The sequence below is a fragment of the Arachis hypogaea genome, chromosome 20 (genome assembly GCF_003086295.3).
Source record: "Arachis hypogaea cultivar Tifrunner chromosome 20, arahy.Tifrunner.gnm2.J5K5, whole genome shotgun sequence".
NCBI classification, from domain to species: Eukaryota; Viridiplantae; Streptophyta; class Magnoliopsida; order Fabales; family Fabaceae; genus Arachis; species Arachis hypogaea.
In genome coordinates this window covers 107790167-107806264 of record NC_092055.1, presented here as the reverse complement: position 1 = coordinate 107806264, position 16098 = coordinate 107790167, and the positions used below count along the sequence as shown (strand labels likewise).

The 16098-nt window shown below is 30.7% G+C and overlaps 1 long non-coding RNA gene across 1 annotated transcript; it reads left to right on the top strand.

The window, feature by feature from the left end:
* The first annotated feature begins 14489 nt into the window (after window positions 1-14489).
* On the top strand, window positions 14490-15419 carry LOC140182568 (uncharacterized). The gene is made up of 2 exons (XR_011878421.1): window positions 14490-15215; window positions 15299-15419. It is a non-coding gene; the product is annotated as an uncharacterized lncRNA (long non-coding RNA).
* The last annotated feature ends 679 nt before the right edge of the window (window positions 15420-16098 follow it).

Sequence of the window (16098 nt, the reverse complement as noted above, 5' to 3'; positions counted from 1 at the left end):
TTTATAATGTGTTTAGTTAAAAATTATCACGTATCTTATTAATTAAAATTAATTCTTTTAAAATTTTAAAAAATTTAAAAATAAATTATTAATTATTTAAAAGATACAGTATCCTTATAGAATACAAGATATAAGATATTTTTATAAATTTTTTTTAATAACATAAATTTAAAAGAAAAATTAACATTTTTTACAAAAAAAGAATATCTAAAGTGTAACATCCTTACTATTTGAATGTCATGTTTTCGGCTGTGCCACTCTAATAGCGAGAATATTATGACGATTTCTATATATATTTAATATTAAAATAAGAGCTTTTAACTTTAAATCATATCACTGTTTTTCTTTGAAAAATCGAAAGTTCTTTTTCTTTCTTACAAACATGCATATACAGACATACAAAACTTCTTACACAAATAACTTACAAATATCATATACATACATATCATTACAATAACGACTCATATCCCTCTTACAAGAATATAATAATAAAGGCGAGGAAAATATGTAACACATGTAAATAAACAGAAACACATAGCTAAGAACTTAGCAAAATTTCGTAAGCTTCTTCGTTTGTCCTGAAAAGAGAAGTCTGTAGGGGTGAGAACATCGTCATCGCAGGTTCTCAGTAGAGGGTTTAAGAATTGTCATAAGATGATATGTATGAAAAGAAGAATGAATTTCAAAAGCAAAGATCATCGTTCGTCTTATGAACCTTTTCAAAGTCCCGACATTTACTTATCCAAGATTCAAATCTCTTTTTTAATATAAGAATTTCAAAGGTCAAATAATATCTCATAACATAATCAAGTACGGCCTCCGGTCTAATACAAAATCAAGTCACAGCTTCCGGCCCAACATACAAACGACTCTCGGCCTTTGACCCAACATATATACAAATCTTGGCCTCCGGCCCAACATGTAACAAATCTCGGCCTTCGGCCCAACATACAAACAAATCTCCGCACGGTCTCAAAATAGAATCAATCACAAGCACAAACAATACAAGGCAAACACAATCAAAGAACAGTTACAGCAAGTACCATAACTAACAGTTAAACATGATTCATCAGATAGACAAACCAAAACACTTAAGCACACCCAACACAATAGCAAACAAATGTAATATGATGCATGTTTGTCCTACTGGCCATGAGCTTACGTGTCGGTTAAACTTCCAGAACCCGACACATCCGGCAGCTAATCTAGACATTTTTTCTCTGAGGTTTCTCACATATATGTACACTATATACCTCGCAGGGTTGACCACTGTACATCTCGCAAACAGAATTTCCTGTATACTCGCAGGATGAGTATCCTGTACACCTTGTCATTAGAGAGACCCTCATAGGATTGAGTACTTTATGCACCTTGCAAGGTTAAGTGCCCTATGCACCTCGCAGGCAGAATTGTCTGTATATTCGCAGGGTGAGTGCCCTGTACACCTCGCAGGATTGAGTACCCTGTATATCTTTTACAAAAACCCATATTTTTCACCAGCTCGAAAATCTCAAATTAACTTCAATAATCCATCTCAAGTTTAAACATTTGAATTCAATTGCTTTTGAAAAATCACTAAAAACTTTCAAAGTATTTTTTCAAGGTCCCAAAACATAATTCTTTTCTTAAAATCAATTCAAGCCAAAATAAATTATTAATTTAGATTAAATTACCTTAAATCAAGATTTATTAAATTAAATTCTACACAAGTGAATCTAATCCCCTTCAAATTAGATTAAAGTAGTAAGATTTACAAATGATTTCGGCAATACCTCCCCTAAAACTTAGACTTTGCCACCCTTTAAGAGTCCCAACCAAACCATTTCTCAACCCTTTCTAACGAGTTCAAAATCAAATCATTTCCAAAATCTAAAATCATTTCCAAAATCAAATTATTTTCAATATCAAATCATTTCCCATAAATCATTATCACAACAATAGCAACTCAACTCAAGAAAATCAACAAAATCTAAAATTCAACCAACCAATCCAGTAAATCCAATTTAAACCAACTTTCACATAATCAATTAAGAATCACAATTTCCATCCACCTCAACCAATCAATAACTCAATTGAGAAAACAATTACATTCATCCAAAATAATTCAATTCAATCCATAAGACTTACATAATCATAAAAATATATTTTTCGCATTAATATCGACTTGTAACAATTCTTGAAAGTAAAATAAGTTTAAGAAAAGCGCCCCTACCCCAATCGCGACTTAACTACGTGACAAAGTCTCTCTTCTCTCGGCCCGCAACAGTGACAGCCACAACCACAGCTCCAGACCACTTTCGCAGCAACAACAACGATTTTAATTGCGACATGCAATAACCGCAACTTAACCTTAACGCAATAACGCCGCAAAAACCTCAGCAACATATAACAGAATAGCGACTAAAAGGATTTTCAGAACGAAAACGCTTTCCGTAACTAAGAAGAAACGACTGAGCCGTGCAGTAGCTACTCCAGCGGTGGTTCCGGCGACAACAGCGCCATACCCAGCGCCCAAAAACTCCGACAGCAGCGGCGGCACAGCCTCTAGCAGCTCGACGGTAGTTCAGGTTTCCTCCTCCGCGCGACCTGCTTCTCCCTTAACGTCTCCTCTCCCTCACGCGTCTTCTCCTCCCGGCAAAGTTGATGGTGACAACAACCCAGCAGCAGCGATGATGGGTCGGTGGCACTCCTCAGACGACGATGCATGTGATGGGCCCTACGACAGTAGAAACAGTCGAGGCGATGGCGACGCGGGTTCCCCTATTGGCGAGCTCGTAGCAGCTCTCTCTCTCTCTCTCTCTCTCTCGCGCACGCGCGCACGCGATGGCTCGACGGTGATGCGACAGCGGCAGCGTGGCAGGCTGGACAACGACACCAGTGTGACTGCTCCTCTCTTCTGATCGTAGCTCCCTCTATTCTCTCTTTGGTTCTCTTTTCTTTGTTTTTTTCTGCTGTTGCTGTGTTGTGTTTGGGAAAGGGGGAAATGGGTGGCTAGGGTTTGGGGGAAGTGTGTGTGTAATAGACTTAGGGTTAGGGTTAGAGTAGGGTTAGGGTTAGAGTTAGGGTAATTTTAATAAAATTAGGGGATAGAGTATTAATTTGAAACCTAATTTAATCTTTAAAATTACTTTAAGAATACTATTATTTATCAATTTACTAATTGGGTTTCAATCAAGTACTCTAATTTAAAATATAAGATAACATAATTAATTTTTTTTATTCGTAAAACTTAAAGTATTAAATTTCAAAATCTCAATTTTTTTAAATCAAATCATATAAAATTCTTATTATTTTTCAATTGCTAAAGTTTTAAATTTTGAATACTAAAATTTTTCAATCAATATAAAAATCTCTTTAAAATATAATTTTGAGTAAATATAATAAATCATAAAATAACTTATTATTTAATTTCAAAAAAATTTGGGATCTTACATCTTACCCCACTTATAAAAATTTTTGTCTTCGAATATTAATGTAATACACAAAACATTGCATATTTCTATTACTTTACTTTTGAATACTTTAGAAAAAGTAAGAAAATACCGGATAAGCCTTATGACTTGAGTATACATATAAGGGAAAAAGTGTGGTACAAAACAGAGGATACAAGATAGGCTCGATGCAAAAATGTTACATGATTTTAAGACTTTACCAAAACTTGGAGAAACAGAATACGGTATAAGTTTTTCAAGATAGGCGTTCGCAAAAGCAAAGCGGTAGTTAATGTGACAAAAGGTTACAAAGCATGCTGATATTAAAACGACGGGTATAACATCCGTACACTGATCTCGTACCAACTTTAGAGCTGCAACTTTCCAACTCTATCATGACATATCTTCACCATTCCCACCTCATCAATCACTTCGCAATCCCATAACCGGTCACAAGCCTAACATCCACAAACTATTTTGCGAGAAACAAAGCGTCACTACTTCCTGTGACGTCACACACTTGCAAACTTTATCTTCTGCGTCCACGAACCGTGTCTCATAGAACTAACATATCACTTGCTATATCTAAAGGTCGCACGTGACACTAAAACAGATCTCGAGTTTTTTCAAAAGGACATAAGATCTCTGAAAAAAAGAACAAGCGATAAAGACAGTGTTTGCAAGAGTTTGAAAGAATGAAAGATATTACAGGTAAATAAGGATGCATAAACAATGAAGAGTGCTGGAAGAAAAATCAAATCACAGGTTTAATAAAGGATCTCGAATCAAAGAATTTCAATAGAAATAATAAGAAAAAAATAGTGCATTAGTTTGAAATAATTTCAAGTTGAGTCGAGGAGTATGAAATTTATAGATGCAGAATAACTAAAGTCAATGCTAATGATTACAAAGTTTAAAAGTATGATTAGAAACATCTTCTAATACACTATATATAAAGAATGAAAAATTTAAGGAAAAATTATTTCACATCTCGAAAAAGTGTACAACAAATATTTTGTAAAAGAATGACAAAAACATAAATGTGGCATTACTTTAATACAAATTCAAGTTGAAATAGATTATGCAAAGGTTGAAAAATGAAAATTACTTTGGCTAAAAGCAAAATTTTTTTCTTAAATATCTTGAAAGATGTTTAGGTGTATAATTAAATAAAAACATGTGTTAAGGCTGCAATATGGCTGGAAATAGATTAAGTTGTAGGGGTGTTCATGGATCGGATCGTATCCGCAGATCCGTGATAAATATTCGCATCCGATCCGAAAATTGTGGATACGATTCAATCCGCACCCTTTACGGATCGGATCGTGGATATCTGCTCTACATCCGTATATCCGATCCGCACAATAATAATTAAAAGTAAATAAATATATATATGTTTGGTATTATATTTACTTGTTTGTATATTTTAGTTAGTAATTATTATTCATATATTGTATTATTTTATTTTTGTTATTTAGGAAAAGTTTGATTAAAAATATTTTAGGATAAATAAGTTTAAAAGTGTGAAAGAAATATTTTATTGAATTTTTTACATAGAAATATGATTAAAAAGAGAAGGTTCAATTATGCGAATATATCCGATATCCGATCCGATCCGATCCACACATTTTCGGATTGGATCGGATCGGATCGGATTCGACATAAAAAAACGCGGATATCATATCCGATCCGATCCAATGGGAATTGTGCGGATCGGATCGAATTTTCGGCCATATCTGATCCGCGTACACCCCTATTAAGTTGCATTACACCAAATACTTTCCAAGTTAAAGATAGAACGCGTGAGGTTTGTAAAATGAAAATGAATTGAGCTAAGGATAAAAAATATTACTCTCGAAATCTCAAAAGACATTTAGACACTTAATCAAATAAAGGTATGTGGTGAAATCACGGCAAGGTTGGAAGGGAATCACATTTTGTTAAAAAAAAAGAAAATCTGAGGTAAGATTCTAAAATACATGAGTTTTCAAAGTTCGTATAAAGAAGTGCATGCAAAAGTAAAGCAATTCTATAAAAAATTCAAATAGTTGTGGATATAGTTAGGCAAGATAAGAATTGAGTTAAAATTTCTTAAAAAAGAATCCAATACAAGAACTTTAAAACAAAATTACAAGGGATGATGCGTTGCATCAAAACGAATCCAAAACACAACAATGAGTCACACAGCTCAGATAAAGTAATGCAAAGTCAAGGATAACATTGTATAAGAATAAACCAAATTTCTTTAAAAAGGCTTAAAACAAAACTCAGAGAGAATACTTAAAATTACAACCCTATAAAGATATTCAAGAGTATTGAGATATGCTAAAGAAGGAAATAAATTCACATTTTGAGAAAGAAGCTTAAATAAAAGGAATTTGATTAAGATTCGCAAAGCATGACAAGTCAAACAATTTTTCAGCTAATCTAAAGAAAAACAAAACCCATTAAAAAAGGCAACTCAATCAATAGAAATTTTTTAAAGATTTCAAAGATTACCTTGATGCTTCAAACAAGTTCAAAGTTACATAAAAGAGTGTATGAGTCAAGAAAAAGAGTTTAAATAGATAAGGCAGATATTCCTAGGAATATAAGTGGACATATGCAGTTAAGATCAAACGAGAATGCATGAACAAAAGAATAGGGTTAAAAAAAATAATCAATTTACTTTTCAAAAAGAAAATTCAAACAAGAGCTTCAAGACAAACCATGAAAGAACAAGTCACATGACACCAGCAGAGTTCAAGACACATAACTGAGTAACCTTGAGAAACAACTTCTAACATTTCTAAAACCCACGATTTGCGTTACCTATAACTCGTTTATCGTCTATGATAATCCATTAGTATTCTCATATGCATAAACCATTAGTGTTAAACTGGCCAAACTTAATACCATGAAGTATACAATAATAGACTAATGGCATTAATTAATAGACTGTTATGTGCATAAAACTCTAATTCTCATCATCCAAACAAGACCTACAACATGACTGACGCTCAGAGTATGCAATTGAAGCATACTCAGTCCATTTCTCAGGCTCTACAAGAAAGATTACTCTGATACCATAATGTAATATCCTTACTATCAGAATGTCATGCTTCCGCCTGCGCCACTCTGATAGCGAGGATATTACGACGACTTCTACATATATTTAATATTAAAATAGGAGTCTTTAACTCTAATCCGCATCACTATTTTTCTTTGAAAAACCAAAAGTTATTTTTTCTTCTTACAATCATGCATATACAGACATACAAGACATCTTACACAAGTAACTTACAAATATCATATACATATATATCATTGCAATCACGACTCCTATCCCTCTTACAAGAATATAATAATAAAGGCGAGGGAAATCTATAACATATGTATACAAAAAGAAATAGCATAGCTAAGAACTTAGAAAAACTCCGTAAGTTTTCTCGTCCGTCCTTAAAAGAGAAGTCTGTAGGGGGTGAGAATATCATCCTCGCAGGTTCTCAGTACAGGGTTTAAGAATTATCATAAGATGATATGTATAAAAAGAAGGATGGATTTTAAAAGCACAGATCATCGTTCGTCTTATGAACCTTTTCAAAGCCACAACATTTACTTATCAAAGATTCAAAGTTCTCTTCTTTAACATAAGAATTTCAAAGCTCAAATAATATCCCATAACATAATCAAGCACGGTCTCTAGTCAAATAAAAAATCAACTCATGACTTCCAGCCCAACATACAAACAACTCTCGGCCTCCAGCCTAACATATAAATGATTCTCGGCCTCCCGCCCAACATATATACAAATCTTGGCCTCTGCCCCAACATATAAATAAATCTCGGCCTCCAGCCCAACATATAAACAAATCTCGGCCTCTGACCCAACATACAAACAATCTTCACTCAATCTCAAAATAGAATCAATCACAGGCGCAAACAATACAAGGCAAACATAGTCAAAGAATAGTTACAGTAAGTACCACAATTAACAGTTAAACAGGATTAATCAAATAGGCAAACAAAAACCCTTAAGCACACCCAAATATAGCAAACAAATGCAGTATGATGCATGCCTGTCCTACTGGCCATGAGCTCACATGTCGGTTAAACTGCCATAACCCGACACATCCGATAACTAACTCAGATATTTTTCCTCTGAGGTTTCTCGCATATATGTACACTATATGCCTTGCAGGTTGAGTGTCCTGTACACTTTATAGGCAAAATTTTTTGTATACTCAAAAGGTGAGTGCCCTGTACACCTCACCATCAAGGAGGCCTTCACATGATTAAGTACCTTGTGCACCTCGTAGGGTTGAGTGCCCTATGCACCTCATAAGCAGAATTGCCTGTATACTCGGAGGGTGAGTGTGCTGTACACCTCGCAAGGTTGAGTACCTTGTATATCTCTTTCAAAATCCCATATTTTTCACCAAATTGAAAGTCTCAAATTAACTTTAGTAATTCATCTCAAGTTTAAATATTTGAATTTAATTGCTTTTGAAAACCACTAAAAACTTTCAAAAGCCTTTTCCCAAGGTCCCAAAACATAATTCTTTTCTTAAAATCAATCCAAGCTAAAATAAGTTATTAATTAGATTAAATTACCTTAGATCAAAATTTATTAAATTGAACTCTACGGCAAAGTCTCTAAACTTTAGGGGAACGACAACCAATTCTCATTTTTTTAAATTCATTAAAATTCTTAAATCATAACGTTTTAATTCATATCATTTCAATAAAACTCATTTTCGTTCAATCAAGTACCCAAAACATAATTCTTTTTGTAATTAACCAAACCAAATTTATTTTTTTGAAAAGTAAGTTAAATTCTCATTTTTATTCAACCCAACCCAAACTACTTCAAAACTATTTCAAGTTTAAGACATTTTAAAAGTCTCGAAATCCATTTCATTTTAACTAAATCAAGTTCTAAATACTTTAACTCCTCAAAACAGAATGTTTCAATTGAATAAATCAACCCTTTTCAAGCTCGAAAGTTTTTCTCAAAGGCTCAAAATTGTTATTCTTGAATACTTGTAAAAATTTCGGCAGCACCTCGCCTAAAACTTAGACTTTGCCACCCTTTAAGGATCCCATCCAAACAATTTCAAAACCAAATCATTTTCAAAATCTCAAATCACTTCCAAAATCAAATCAATTTTCATATACTATTATCACAACAACAACTCAACTCAAGAAAATTAACAAAATCCAGAATTCAACCAACCAATCTAGTAAATCACAATTTAAACTAACTTCCACATAATCAATTAAGAATTACAATTGTCAACCACCTCAACCAATCAATAGCTCCAATCTAGCAAATAATTTTATTCGTCCAAAATAATTCAATTCAATCCATAAGACTTATGTAATCATAAAAATACATTTTTCGCATATCAACTTATAACAATTCTTGAAAGTAAAATAAGTTTAAAAAAAGCGCTCCTACCTCGATCGCGACTTAACTACGCGATGAACTCCCTTTTCTCTTGGTCTGCAACAGCGGTAGCCACAACCACAGCTCCAAACCACTTTCGCGGCAACAACACCAACTTCAATCGCGACATGCAATAACCGTAACTCAACTCTATCGCAATAATGCCACAAAAAACCTCATATATAACGAAACAGTTACTAAAAGGGTTTTTGGAACAAAAACGCTTACTGAAACTGAAAAGAATCGACTGAGCCGAGCAATAGCAACTCTAGCGGTGGTTCTAGCAAAAATAGCGCCATACCCATTGTCCAGAAACTCCGGCAGCGGCGGCAGCAGCAAAACGGCGACATTAGTGATGCTCTCCAATGGCTAGAGGCATGGTGGCGCAGCCTCCAGTAGCTCGACAGCAGTGCAGGTTTCCTCCTCTGTGTGACCTGCTTCTCCCTCGACGTCTCCTCTCCCTCGCGCGTCTTCTCATCCCGGCAAAGTCGACGATGACGACAACCCAGCAGCAGCGATGATGGGTCGGTGGCGCTCCTCAGACGACAATGCATGCAATGAGACCAACGGTGGCGGAAACAGCCGAGGCGACTGCTTTTTTTTAAAATATTAAATTCCAAAATCTCAATTATTTTAAATTAAATTATATAAAATTTGTATTATTTTTCAATTGCTAAAGTTTTAAATTTTGAATACTAAAAATTTTCCAATCAATATAAAAAATAAATTATAAAATAACTTATTTATTTAATTTAAAAAAAATCTAGAAACTTACATAAAGTACATAATGTGATTACCAAAATATAACTACGTAAGTCATTATTAATATTCTATACAATAATATAAATATTAAATATGTTAATATAAAAAACAAACAATTTTTTTAAATAAATATAAAAATTATTATATAAAAATTAATTTAAAATATACAAAGACTTGAGAGTATGATATGAAATTTGTTAAAGAAAAATATAATGAATTAAATAATTAAGACGTAAATCTATTACATAATAAAAAATAATACATATAAAATTATTAAATTATATAATATTTTTTTAAACACATATCTAATATATAAATATAATTTTTTAAAATTTTGAGAAACTGAAATCACTATTTGTCCACCTCTAAATTCGTCTATCTGTCCAATAAAAATATTAATTAAAAAATAATTGATTTTTTTTAGTTTGTCACTTTATAATAATGAGAGTAAATTCTCTTAGTAAAACAATTAATTAAGCTTGTCATAAGTACATTGTTGCCATATTGATTTATAAGATCAATTAAGGATACATATAATCAGTAGCGGAGCTTAGTTCAGATAAGGGGGGGCCATGGCCCCCCAAACTTTTTATAAAAAATTTAGTAGTACTTTTTCAAAAAGATAAAAAATAATTCAATTAACTTAAATACTTTACTATGACTTAAAGTATCTAATAAGTTCAATAAACAACACTCTCTCTATCTTTAAGTTCAAATATAAAAAATTAGATATTTTTTATTTATTTAATTTAATATTATTTTATATTTTACTATTTATTTAATTTAATTTTTTATATGATAAAAAATAATAAAATATTCAATAAGTATTAATATTATTGTATTTGTATAAATTGATAAAAAAATTTAATAAATATTATAAATTTTAATATTTGTCTTTCTAACTTCTTCTTTACATATTTTAGAGGATATATGTTCAAATTTTTATATAAAATAATAATAAAAAATAAAAAAATTGATACATTTTTTAAGAGGAAGGCTAATATTTAAGAAGGAGAACATATAACTTTTACAATATTAACACTTGTAGATAGTTCTTCTACTTTAATGAATCACGAAGAAAGTGAGATATAACCTTCAAAAGTTTAAAAAATTATATCTGATGACTTTAACCTTAACTTTTTGGAACGAAATCTTGAAAAACGACTTTAAATTTGGCAATATTACCCAAACCAAAGAGATGAGATTAGACGAGCTTATCTTAAATGGGTCCATATCAAAAATATTTTGACAATTATTTTCTATCTGGCCCCCAAAATTTTGTTTCAAGTTCCGCCACTGGGTATAACAAAGTTATAACATTAGTGATATATAAAATTTATGCAGTACTTAGTTAACATGATTAATGAGAGAATTTATTCTTGGGAAGAAAATGGGAAGCATCCGATCTAATCCAATCCAAATGGTGTAATAATAATGAATTGTAAATTGATTGATTAACAGGGAAGAAAGAGGATGCAATCATGCAAGGACGATGGTACATACTCCACACGTGGGAATCGAAAGGAGCGTCGCCCACATCAAATAAATTTACGAATAAATATATTTTTTTTTGTCTAAAATTTATAATTTTTTTAAATATCTCTCTTATTTAATTTATTCAATTTTATCTTTAATATTTTTTATTTATTTAATTATATTTTTAATATTTTTTATTTGTTTTAAAATTATCTTTAAACGTTTTTAATTTTGTCTCTAATATTTTAGATAGAATTAACATTTAAAGATAATTTTAAGAGTAAAGATCCAATTCAGTCCTTATCCATTTTTACGAAAGACAATACGATCCCTGTCCAAAAAAAAAAAAACAGACACTTCGCTTCTCAACCTTTTTATTTTGGGACAATACAATTCCTCTGTTAAAAAATAATAAAAATTAATTTTATGAGGATTTTATTTGTATTTTATGGGAGTTTTAAACCTCCACAAAATTCTTTTCAATAATGTAACCAATTACTACCACTACTTTCTTCATCCTCATTATTATTACTTCAATCTCTATTATTTTTATTACTTTATCATCATTATCTTTTCTACCATCATCATCACCAATACCAATATTATCAACATTAAAGTTTTCTTCTTTTCTTTTTTATTAGATGTTATTTTTTTCTTTTAAAAGGTATTTAATTTATACTACAATTATTTTTTCTTTGTGGTATCATTTTTATCAATGATTTTTTTTTTTTTGCTTAACCCCATTGGTAAAGAAAGTTTTCAAAAACAAATTTATTAATAGTTTGTGTAGATTTAAAACCCCCACAAAATACAACTAAAATCCCACAAAATTAATTTTTGTTATTATTGAGGGATCGTATTATACCAAAATAAAAAGGTTGAGGGTTAAAGTATCCTTTTTTTACAGAGATCGTTTTGTCCTTCGTGAAAATGGATATAGACTAAATTAGGTATTTACTCTAATTCTAATATAAACTGAAAATGGTAAAAATAAAATTAAATACAATTAAACGTTTAAATATTTTTTAAAAAAATTACAAACATTAAAAATAAAAAGACATACTTTATTTTAAATTATACTGAATATATAAATTTTAAAAATTCTTCTTAGAATTTAAATATTTTGTGTTTTTAAAAAAATATATTTTAATAGTATATGGATAAAATAATTAATTTTTTTATGTATTTAATATATTAAAAATATAAAAAATATTTTTTGATAAATTTTTAAGTCTTTTCATTGCCCACGTGAGGCCTATCTTCACTCGTTTCTTTGAGATAAATTTACATACGTATCTTTCAGTCTTTAAATTTTATGATTGCACGGACACTTGAAACGGATTTAAAATACGACACGATATAAAATATATAGATATGCAAATTTTAAAATTTTATAAGATATAAAAATATAACATATATATAAAATGTAAAATTCTTTTAGATAAATTATAATGATGTTTTAATATTTTATTAATATTAAAATATAAATATTTTAAAATTATTTTTATAATATTTTTTAATTATTAAAAGTATTTAAAATATTTTTTATTTTAATAAATAATAATATATATTATTTTTAAACTCATTTTAAAAATATACGTTAAGAATAAGGCTAGACACGTTAAATACATTATAGTATTTAGGTGTGTCCAAAATTTTTTTTATTTCTTATTAAGACACAATTGGATACAGCAGACACGTGTCAGACGAATGTTGATGAGTATCTTAAATGTGTCCGATATAAACACATGACAATTCAGTAAAATATATGTTTTATAGTCCAAATCAAAATGAAAATATTTAATAACAAACAAAATTTAACTAAAAAAAATTAAAATTTATTTTATTTAATATTTATTAATTTTAATAATAATTAATAAATAATAAATAAAATAAATTTTTTATTTTTTATTTTTTTAGCATTATCAAATAAAAAATTAAGGCAAATCCTCCAATTCCATCATCATTGTTTTCTTTCTCTTTCATTGGATAAGAAATAAGAAATGATAACTAATCAATAAAGGATCAGTCATAAATGATTAATAAATTCAAAATTTAACTGATTTAATTTAATTTAGTTAATATTATTTTATTATGTCGTAATAATTTTTTTAACTGATTAATACTATTTTTGATAAGATAATATGTGATTTAGGGAGTTTAATAAAGAAAAATATTAAAGTTCCAGTAGAAGAATTGAAAAGAAAAATGATAAAAAAAAAATAGGGACAAAAACGAAAGAATAAGAAAAAATACGATATAAAAAAACATAGCGAAAACATAAAAAGATAGATAAAGGAAATTTTTTTTTTATTATACTTCTAAGAAACCTATTCTTAACAACCTAGGTCACTAGAAGGATTTTTCTACTAGACCTCTCAAAAACTTGTTCTTCGCAACTTAGGTCAGCGAAAGGAATTTTTCCTATTAGACCTTCAAAGAACATGTCCTTGACAACTTAGGCCAGAGGGAATAAAATTGAAAGAACTAACACTAAAGAATTATCTTAGATTGAATCCTTCAATTTTCTTCATGTAACGAGCGAAGAAAACCACTCACCTTACTTAATCACACAATAAAAACGTATATAAAAGCAACTAAAAATTTTATTCACTAAAAGTTGTATAAATTGTATCACCAAAAGTGTTTAAATAGGTCCCCAACAAACTAGCTAAAAGATAAGATAAGATAACTTAATTTAAATCTCCTAACGATAAGATAACTAATTTAAATCAGATTTGATCTTATTGGATTAAATCAGATTTGATTTAAATTTTAAAATTCTAAAGATGAGATAATTAATTTAAATCAGATTTGATCTTATTAAATTAGATCAAATTTAATTTAAATTTAAAATTCCTAAAAGTAGTACTAAACAAATCAGAACTAAATCAAATCTTTAACAACAAAATAAACTAAAATATAGGTTTAATAATTTCAAAGATTAATATTAAACTTGTGTTTTTCATTAGACTTGAAAAAATGTAAGATCCAGAATTTTCGAAAAATCTTATTATGGGCTAATTTTAATTTATTTATTCATTAAAGATTTTATTTTAGAAAATTATTTTATTAAAAGTAATTAAATCAAGTTTTGATAATTAAATTAAAAATTTTACTTAATCTTATAATATTGAATAATTATTTATCTTTAAATTATAAAACTTAACATTTATAAAAGAATAAAAATTTTATATGATTTAGTTTAAATAATTGATATTTTAGAATTTTATACTTTAATTTTTATAAACAAAGAAAATTAATTATAATATCTCTAATTTTAAATTAGAATACTTGATTAAAAGTCAATTAAAAAAATTGATAATTAAGTAATATTTAAAAAAAATTCAAAGGATTAAATTATATTTTAAATTTATACATTATACCCTAAATCTCCAAATTGGAACCCACTAACCCTAATTCCTCACTGCCATTCACACTCGCCGCCTCACCTTCGCTCACTCACTTACATGGTCAGAAAAAAAGAAAGAAAGGAAGGAAGAAAGAAAGGGGAAGGGAGAAGAGGGTGTATGGAGGGGAGAGGAGATCCGAGAAAGGGAGAGAGCGCTGGTGCAAGAGGGAGGGAGAGACGAGCGTGGCTGTCTCATGCCTTGCCATCGCCGCCAGTCCGTCCACGAGCCACCGCCATCCCGTTACTGCGGTTGTCGAGTCACTGTCGTGGAACTGAGTCGCGAAGAGAGAGAGTTCACGAGCGAGAGGGAGAGCGCAACGTGGAGGGCGAAAGTCGCGAGCCTGGAACCGTCGCGCCGTCACCACACTGTAGCCGTCGCCACCACTGGAGCTACGTGAAGCCATCACCGTCACTGGAGATTTGGTCGTCGCCGGACTCGTGCCACCCAGCGCCGTCGAGCAAGAATGCCCGAGGAGAGAGAGAATCGTGGAGGAGGGTTGAGCTCATCACTGCCATGCCTTAATCATCATCGATTTGCTATCGCTGATGTTGTTGGAGGCCGTCGCCGTCACCGAAAAGGGGAAAGCAAGCGAAGGTGACGCCGGAGAAGGGTTTCTACCACTGTTGGAGCTTTTCATCGTAACTCTTGCCACCGGGAGTTACCGTCGGAGCTGCCGCTGCATCGCTCTTGGTTCCTTTTCGTGCGGTAAATTATTTTGGCTCCAAAAACCCATCTTTGTCGCTGTTCTATTATAGATTATTGAGTTTTACGCAGTGTTAATATCTTAGGATTGAGCTGTGGTCCTTGCGTGCTGTGTTTAGAGGCTGTGGTTGCTGTGGGGATGATCAATATTGATGTCGTTGCTGCGAGATAAGAATAGAAACCCAGTTTGTCACATATTTGAGTCGCGAACGAGGTAGGGGCACTTTTGTTAAACTTATTTGTACTTTCAAGAGTTGTTATAAGTCAATAATAATGTGAAAAATATGTTTTTGTGATTTCGTAAGTCTTATGGGTTGAATTGAGATGCTTTGGATAATTGTAATTGTATGCCTGGTGAAATTATTGACTGTTTGCAAAGGTTGTATATTGTGAGTTATTGGTTTTGTTAAATTGGCAGTTGCCGAATTACTTTTCTTAAGATTTGAAAATGTTTCGTTATTGAAAATGAGTTGACTTTTGAAAAGATTTAATATCGAAATTTAGTTTAATTCTGGATATGATTTGATTTTAGAAAGAATTTAATATTGGAAATTGGTTTGATTTAGAAGGAATTTAGTATGAAATTTGGTTTGATATTGAACCCGATTTGATATCAGAATTTGGTTTAGAACAAATTTGAAAAGGATTTGATATTTAGAAATGGTTTGATTATTGAAAATAATTTGCTATTAGGAAATGATTGACAAGGGTTTGAGGAATGTTTGGATGAGACCCGAGAAGGGTGACAGAGTCTCAGTTTTAGAGAAGATGCTGTCCAAATATTTATAAAATTGGAGATTTCGTTTGAAGTGCTTATTAGAACGTTTTAGATTTTTAAAGGATTTTATAATTTGATTTTTAGTTATTCATAAAAGAATTACGTTTT